Source organism: Vicia villosa, unplaced genomic scaffold (genome assembly GCF_029867415.1).
Source record: "Vicia villosa cultivar HV-30 ecotype Madison, WI unplaced genomic scaffold, Vvil1.0 ctg.000094F_1_1_2_unsc, whole genome shotgun sequence".
Lineage (NCBI taxonomy): Eukaryota > Viridiplantae > Streptophyta > Magnoliopsida > Fabales > Fabaceae > Vicia > Vicia villosa.
The window spans coordinates 74,003-83,229 of NW_026705009.1; positions in this window are offsets into that span (position 1 = coordinate 74,003).

A 9,227-nucleotide genomic window follows, 5' to 3' on the forward strand; every position below is an offset into this window, starting at 1 on the left:
AAAATTCAAGACGTCAATGTGAATGACCTCAAAATTTTATAAAAAAAATCCAATTTTAAAATTATTTGAATATTTGAATATTGTGGGCAAATTTTGGGGTATGACACTAGCAAACAAGTGAAATAACAAGATAAAAAAAATAATATTAATGATAAAAAAAATCAAAATTAAAAGACTATTGCAATAACAAAAATCAAAATTAAAAGACTATTGCAATAACAAAAATCTAAAATAAAGGAACTAAACTAAAAATCTAAAATTAAGTAACTAAACAAAAAATCTAAAATTAAGCAAATAACTAAAAATAATACGACTATTGCAATGCGTGCAATAATGACACAGTCCCTGGCAACGGCGCCAATTTGTTGAAAGTATTTTGGGTAAATATTTTCTAATATATCGTATTCACAGAGACTGAGTTAATATTGATGCCGTTCTATAGTCAAATTATGATGAGTAGTGAAAGTATTGGTTTTGATTGTTTTAATCCAAAAGTGCATATAAGAGAATAAGAATTAAGTGACTAAAAGCTTAAATAATGAATAACAATGGTGATGAATATGTTGAGTTCTAGGGTTCATCAACCTATTCATATGCAATAATTAATTAATCCACAAGTGAACCATTGTATAAGTTATTATCTTCATTCATCCTCAAAACTCATATTATGTCTAAGATCAATTTAGAACCACCTCTATCCGTATGACATTCGATCTCTCAGAATAAATATAAAGATAATGGGAATTAAACACGATGATTTATGAAAACTTCTTCAAAATCTCATCTCTGAGGATTAATCAACAAGTTATTATAAGAACCTAAGGCAAAAGTATAAACCCTATCTCTCGATTGATAGTTCAACAATGATATAAAATAAAAGCAAGGTTCTTTATTGATAATAAAAATTAAACAATTGTTCACAGGAATTAATCAAAGTAACTGCATCTTCATAGGTTAACTACTACCTTAAACTCAACACAATGGGGTTTAGCTCTCCATAGACATGAATAACACACAAAACTTCATAGAGGGATTCATCTCAATCAAGGGAATGTCTTCAATTGATGTTGAATTCTCCGTCGGATGTTGTTTTCTGCTCTTGAATAGGAATGCTCTCTCAATTTCGCTCACCAAGGTTTCTTTCACTTATGAGGATTAGGGCTTCTATTTATAACAATTTCTCTTTTTACGAAGAAACCGCAGCGCGACACGGATTGGCGAGGCGCAAAATGAAGTCAGAAGGTTTGGCGTGTCTCGCCCATTATTGTTGCGGCTTGGCCTTTGCTTCATCCCACTTCTTTGTGATTTCTCTTCTCTAGAGTCCTTACGCCTTCGTGTTTCTTCGTCATTACTTTTCAACCTTAACACTTGCACAAAGAACACCTAAAGTGATACAATTTGCTCTACATTTAGCATCGAACCTCTAGAGTTCAATTCTAACCATAAAATCCTTAAAAATCATGAGATATGTTCAACTTATGATCAAAAGGTAGTTATTTTAACACATGAAAATACTACTAATTCACTCCTAAAATGTACGCACGATCGAACCGAGGGATGAGCTGTACATGGAGATGTTGATCGGAGGGGAAGGAAGCCGTCGTGCTGATTTTTTGAGAGATATCAGAGAGGGGATGATTGAGAGTGAGGACAGGAGGTCATGGTGTCATGCCGGTGAGATCCGTCAGCATGTACCGTAATCGCCGTTCGTGAGGTTCAGGGAAGGAAGAGGGAGTCTGAGTTGTAAGGGTGAATATCCACATGGTAAACCCTAATTCTTATCCCCTTTCATCATATTCCTTAATTAATTGGTTTAATCAGAGCTCTAGACAAGTCCTCAAGATCGTTGAGTTGAAGGCCCAATGGGTAAAGTGAAGCGGGTTCATGCAATTGAACCCCCACGTTTCTTAGCTCATGTCGACCGACGTTGACGCTCGGTGTATGCACGCACCATTTTCCTTTTAGATATGTGATGGCTTGGTTGCTGAGAGGGTGCTCCTCTTGTCTATGGCCCGATCTATTTTTATGCGAGGTCTAATGCTTCGTTGACTCGGGTGGTCCGCTCCCCTTGGCTATGGCGGGACCGCTTTTCTACTACTTGGCCTGCGCCAGTAGGTATTTGCTTTACGAGCGAGACTCGTTTGTGTGATACTTTTGCTTGCATTCGCTTTTTTCCCCATAGGTTGCTAGCTTAGATTAGTTTTTCACCCTTTGTATGATAACATAGGTAGCAAGCTTCCCCCCTTAGCTTAGGTTTTCCTCATGCATGTTTTAAAACACAAACCAAACTCTTTGATTTTCTTTTCTTAAGAGCTTGTTATTTCCGCTCCATTCCCAAGCGTAAAACTCCAAAGGTCGAGCAACGGAGTGTGAATGTAACTCGTTCACCTAAAAAACATAAAACAAACAAAAACTAGTTAGCTGAGCTACAGTACCTCTGATTCCTCAAAAAGGATACGTAGGCAGCGGGGTAGGGCCCGTACTAGTATAACTCTTTCTTTTCCCTACATTTTGCATGCATTTTAGTCTAGATTAGCGCAGTTTGCTTACACACCTAAAGTTTTAGACGCAAGCGTGGATACCATCGAGTACGATGGGCATGAGGGGTGCTAATACCTTCGCCTCGCGTAACCGAATCCCTTACCCTTTTCTCCGGTCGTGAGACCGGTGTTTTGTTTTGTGGTTTGTGGCATTCCCTTCCTTTTCAGGATAAATATGTTAGTGGAGACTCTATTGATTTTTGTGGTAACGACAGCTGGAAAATCTGCTAGTACATCTCGATCTATTGCAGGTCCGGACGTAGCGAGTCGATCCTAGCGCTTGTGTGTTTATCTTTGGGTGTTTTATTGCTTTGCATATTTGCCTGTTTGCATTGCATTCTATCTACGCTTTTACTTTTCTGCATCATATTCTGGACTGTCTGGTTTCCTATCTGTTGGGTGGGTGTTTCAAGAGGTAAAAGACCCCAAACACAGGTCATGAGTGATACCTTAGGAACTAGGACTAGAGTGGCCGTGACGGACAGAAGGCGTATGCCTGATTGATCTGATCACGTAACCACGGGCAGAGCTTGGTGGAACGAGGAAATATCGTACGATTGCACCTACATTCGATCCTCTATTGGCTTTTCGACCTACCCTGGCCTAGATTTACCCGCAAGTGGGGCGGGAATCAATCATTGGTTAACAGGTACATTGATGGTGACTTCGATTCCTGTTTGAGGGTTACCATGGTTCTTGTTCGAGGGTTACCGTGGTTCTTGTTCGAATGGTTTCATTTCTGTGATGGTGACCATGGTTCTGATTCTATTGATTATGTCCTGTGATCTACGGGGTGTCCTGAAACTGTGCTGAACATTTGAACTTGGGTCGTGTAACTTTGAGGAAATCCAGACATGTCCGGTGGGAGGCATTAAGTACCATCACTTTGCATCATTGCATATTTAATTTCCAAAAAATGATGTACAGAAAATAACTAGCGTACATGTTCCTTTCATTTCCAAGGAATCATACCTTTAAGCCTCGTGTTGAGCTTTTCCGTCTCGTACTTGGTAAAAAAATAAAAATAGGAGGATTCTTTGGAATTTAATGAACATGGCATTTCTCGCATACCATGCATCCCAAACATATCATGCATAACAGGTCTACAGGATCGAGAATTTCTTATTCAGATTTGATACTCTCACCAAGCTCAGAGACTTGACTTGTTCTTATTGTGTGCTCAAAGATCGGTCATGGAACAACTTTGTGGGGAGTTTATAGAGAAGAAAGCTCAGTTGGGTTTGTTTATGAAGACATGCAAGTTGTGACCCATGCTTAAGGATTCTTAGTAAGAAAAACTCAAGGAGCACTTCGTGGATCTCTTCCACAACCTTGCGGTTTTTTAAGCTCCTAGTCAGCGGCTAATCTCTTTTCTCTCATGGATTCAAGGGGTATGTTCTCGACAAAATAGGCCTGGAAGATAATTCTATCAGGTTCCCATCTCTTATGCTCGGCGGCTTCCATGCTTGCTTTATTTTCAACTGGTTAAGCTTTGTACTGTGTTGATGTTTGCAGATTCTCTGCTTGATGACGATGACACTAGGTGTGAGTTCTATTACAGGGCACCTGGTCGTGATGTTAGGATCTGCAAGTCTTTGAAGTTGCTTGGGGCTCCCGATCAAGGGATAAGCAAGACCATTCTGTCTTGAGCTTGCACCATTCGCATTGCTTGAATCCCTAAAACACTTACAAATTCCGTGTGACTTCGTCAGAATCTTCTGCCAAGCAATAATCAAAAGTTTTCTGCAGGGGCACACCTCTCAATCTCAAGTTTCTGCTTCATATCCCGAGTCACCTCCTCCTCTCAAAGCTTCGTCTTCGGCAACCTTTGCTTGTCAACAGAGACATAAAGATTACGAGTAATGACCCGACATGATCCCAATGTCTGGTGTTTAGTTAATTCCTTGCTTGATGGAATTTCAGTTGGTTAAGATTCATTGCTTTGGGTCTTTCTCACCATATATAGCTCTCTTGGTTTCGATGATAATACTCGGTGTGTTCCAATCTGGGGGCACCTGATCATAATGTCAAGACTTACAAAGTGTTGAGGTACAAAGAGTACAAGACTGGCTCGATGCAGAGATATTTGAGTTTATTCATAGTGGTTCCCACCGGTTAATCCCATTTCATCTGCCGCAAGTAGAATGTTTGATCATTCTCGAGGAGTAACTCACGAGAATCACTTGCCAACTGTACTGCCATAGGCTTCCTTCCCAACAATTGTTGTGTGTTCCAAGTAATGACTTTGACGGCCAAGCGACAGAGGTTATTGTTGTTCGCCGATATTAATACAAAGTTTCCTCCATTCATGATGGTGATTACTGATCTAGCAGCTATATTTGGGCTCCCGACCGAGGGATAAACAAGACTCTGTGTTCTTGAGTTTGCATCGTTGGCAGCTCAAATCCCTAAAGCCTTAGCAAACTCCAGTCGCTATATTTAAGGCTCCCGACCGAGGGATAAGCAAGACGCCTTGTATCTTGAGTCTGTGCACCACTTGCATGGCTCAAATCTCTAAAAGCTGAACACTTACAAATCTCGTAAGACTTCGCCGGAATCTTCTTCCGGGAAGTAATCTAAAGTGTTCTACAGAAACATATGCTAGTGCTTGGTGTGCTTTCCACTCTGGGGGCACTTGGTTATCTGATTGAAGGCTGTCAGTCATTCAGAGACAAGGTACAAGACCTGATTGATTCAAAGGCTATCACATTCGCACTTGAAGGCCAGAATTGAAGTTCTCCTTTGACTTAGTGGATCTTCTGAAGCAATAAATCCATACGGAGAAGATCTCCTCAATGTTGGCAGTTCTTAAATCATCATGCATGTTCTTGTCTAAGCTTTCTTATTTTGTTCAATACGGTTGCATGCAAAATTTGTTTGTTTTTGAACTATAATGATAATTCATTGGATATGTTTGTTTTGAAAAAATCCATTCGCTTTTGCTCTTATAAGTTTTTCTATGCTTTTCGTGATACTTAACTCTTTTTAATAAAGCATGATAACTCCGTAGGGAGAATGAAGAACATAATACCCAAAACCTCAAATGGTATGCTTTTGAATAAAAACCTTGTTGATGATGTACAGGCATTGCTTCAAATCCCCAAACACTGGAGATATAAGGGAGTGAAACCCTCGTTAACCCCTCTGAGCCTTCGAAGTAGGAGTTTCTGTTCTAAAAAAAAACCTCACATTTAACCCTGGGGCAGGGTAGTGTTCAATTAACCTGATCGAGTGCTTGAAATTCATCAGGAGCACACATCCAAAGATACAATAATGGTTATCTTTCAGAAGGTTGAGGAAAGTCAAAACCATAATGGTTAGCCTTCACATATTCATAGTAACGCTAAAACAATGATTATCCCTTATGCTAGATTCCTTATCCCCATCGAATTTCTTATCTCTTCAGTGGATCTTTATGCAGAAGTAGTCATTTTCCACACTGAGGCTTTCCTCGGCAGAGATTCACATGCATCCTTAGTAGAATCTATTTTCGTCAAGGACTTCCCCAGCGGAGTGCGTTCTACACAAGCAAGTTGTTTACTCCCCGTCAGAATTGTCTCCATGACTTGCACTTATCTCCGTATTCCCAGTGGGTCGAGAGTTTGCTTCTCCAGTGAAGTTGCCAGGGTATTCCCCAAGCAGTCAATCGGGATTTTCCTATCCCCAATCATGGTTTATTCCCTAATCAGAGCTTGCAGCCAAAGTTGATCATCTCCAGCAGATTTCTGATCCATCTTTGCTAGCTCGCAATTATGACTTCTAGTCACTCATCTTGTCCTCCCCGCAGAGTTCCATACTCTCTCCAGGACTCCTTCAACAATTCAGTGCTCCTCCCCAAGCAGCGTCCGAATCATGCATCATTCGCATTGCATTCTCTAATCGTGTAACATTTCCTTTATCAGGAACATTTCTCCATAAAAATTCATACATGCATCATGCATAAATCATATCTATTCTTTCTACAGGAAAGTTATCAATTGCTTCCCAGAAAGCAATCCGCCTAATCATTACAGGCGTTTGATAACACGAATTTATATCATATATTTGAATTAGATTTCATAAATAATGTTAGTATTTTCATTTAATTTAATTACTTTATTTTAGTATTATGCGGGTATATTTCATTGTTTCAGGAATTGTGTCTGTATGAGAATATTTGTGAAAAGAAGAAGAAATAAAGCAAAACTGATCCATATTTAATCAAGAGAAGAAAAGAGGGGTGCTAAAGAAATTAGAAGGTGTAAAATAGAAGACCCAAAGTACAATGGTGGAAGCCCAGCCCACGAAGGAGCTGAAGCTCCCACCTCAGCACATGGACACGCCCGTCTCCAAGGGCCCAAAGCCAAGCAAGCCACGTTACATGGTGGAGTCGTTCGTCTCTGACCTCCCTTAAATTTCTCCACTTGAGACGCATGTCTCATATTGCTTCACCAAGTCAAATTCAAAAGGAGACGCACGTCTCAACGTTCAGTCTCAATAGGTCACTATTTTTATGGAGAAAAGGAGCATCGTGGGAAAAAAAGAACCGTTATTATTCACCTATAAAAGGAGACTGATAATTCATTATCAGGGTCTGAAATTTCTGCAAAAGAAAGCCTACTATTTTAATTCCTGTTTTCATACTTCATTTATTTTCTTTGCAAGTTAATTCCCGTTTGTCCTTTAATTCCAGCTTTCTTTTTGTCACATCAATTTCTACACCAGAAATTGTTGTGAACCTTTATTTAGTCTAACCTTACGTTAAGTCAAAGTTTTTATTTACTTGATTTATTTCCCGCTGAATTTTCATTTATCGAAGAACAATCCAACCGACTTGTGGTGGAGGTTCAAGTACTTGAAGATCTAAAGATTTATTCCAGATTTATATTATTCAGGTTTCTTATTTACCGCATTTATTCCTTGCATGATCTATATTGTATGCCAATTAAATATGCCTAAAATTATAATTCAAATTTGTTTATGCATGTTTAACCGTCTTAATATGTCTGGCTAAATCATTTAGATATCGGTATGTAAAGTAATTTAACCGAAGGGATCCAAAATAAATTGGTTTAAATATGTTTTATTAAAAATCACCTGTTTTTGGTTGTTGTGTCTAACTTTATTTACTAAAGTTATAAAATCAACAGAGCGGAAGTTTGAGGTTTTAGAACTAATTAAGGTTAAAATCAACAGGGCGAGAGTTTGAGATCTTTAACCAGATAGTAGACACACGACATTAGATTTAAGGATAGCGAGAGCGTATTTAAACTAGTTAGATATTATTTATTTTCAAAAAGTGTTTTTAAACTCAACACGGGACAGCGAGAGCGTACGTTAGGGAATATTAGCATAATCTGAGTCAACAGAGCGAGAGTTTGAGACAAGGATTTTTAATTAGATAACGTCTGCATGAAATAAGCATTTTATCAATTATAATTTTTTGAAAAAGCGTTTCTAAATCTCGTGGGATGGTGAGAGCGTACATTATGAGTTAGGATCGTAGTCTGAATCAATAGACCGAGAGTTTGAGAGGAGGACTTTTAAATGACATAGTTAGTAAAGATTTTTGATTTAATAAGAATCTGGCCAATGGAACTTCGGATCACCTAAGTTAGACGAAATACATACTGATATTCACTTATTATTATATCACTTAGATTTAAGATTTTAGTTTCCTCATCTATAAACAATCCAAATATTCTTAGTCTTAGCTTTACATAGTAACCTTAGATAACGGTAGATCGATTCATAGTCCCTGTGGATTCGATATCTTTTAAAACTACACGACATGACTGTGCATTTGTAGTCATTAGATTAATAGACACATAAAGTTGCAATCAAGTTTTTGGCACCGTTGTCGGGGACTATTTAAGTCGATATCGTAACTCACTGTTACAACATAGAGACTAGGGCAATTCTTTTCCTTTTCTTTGAACGATTGTATGCCAAATACTCGTTTACAAGGAGGGAAATTAATACAACGAATTAACAAAATCAAACATTTTATTAATGTAAGGCGTCAAATTCATCATCTTCCCGAAGTAGAACCGATTCCAGTTTCCTAGGAATTGATTCTTTCTGATCAACAAACCCCGAAGTTGGATATGGCTGCCAATCGTCCTCTTAGGGACTATGCCGCTCCTTCACGAGCTGAACCGTACTCAAGTATCGCACCACCCCCGATTGAGGCAAACAACTTCAAACTAAAACCTTCGCTGGTGCAAGCTGTCCAGCAGAACCAATTCTCTGGAAGCCCTGCAGACGACCCAAATCTCCATTTATCCGTGTTCGTGCAATACGCCGACATAGTCAAAGCTAACAATGTCAGTCCCGAAGCGATCCGATTACGTCTTTTTCCTTTCTCCTTGAGAGATAAAGCTAGAGAGTGGCTTCAATCTTTACCCTCTAACTCCATAACTACCTGGGACGAATTGAAGAGAGTTTTCTTAGAGAGATATTTCCCGCCCTGTAAAATCGCAATGCTAAGAGGTCAAATCAATAGATTTACCCTAAAAGACAACGAATCACTCTTCGAGGCCTTGGAGCGACATAAAGATATGCTAAGAATTTGTCCTCATCATGGACTTGAGCCAAGGTTGATCATCCATACTTTCTATGGTGGTCTATTATATAACACCAAAATGACTTTAGATGACGCCGCAGGCGGAGCTCTAATGGACAAACCTCATGACGAAGCCTATAAAC